The following is a 214-nucleotide window of genomic DNA, read 5'->3' on the forward strand; positions in this document are numbered from 1 at the left end:
TTTTGTGGGTGTGTGCGCGGCCGCCCACATCAGCTGCATGAGGCCGTGCAGTGCGCGCTGCCCTTCTGCAGGCATGCCTTTCAGCACTTCATTTATAACCCCATCAGGGCCAGGGGCTTTGCGGTTCTTGAGCGTTTTGATGCAGTCTCTGAAGAGTTTTGCATCCCCAATTGATTCAAATAACCAAGCACGTGGGGCTGGAATCACCCCAGGG

Source organism: Monoraphidium neglectum (genome assembly GCF_000611645.1).
Source record: "Monoraphidium neglectum strain SAG 48.87 unplaced genomic scaffold scaffold01431, whole genome shotgun sequence".
In the NCBI taxonomy this organism is placed as follows: domain Eukaryota; kingdom Viridiplantae; phylum Chlorophyta; class Chlorophyceae; order Sphaeropleales; family Selenastraceae; genus Monoraphidium; species Monoraphidium neglectum.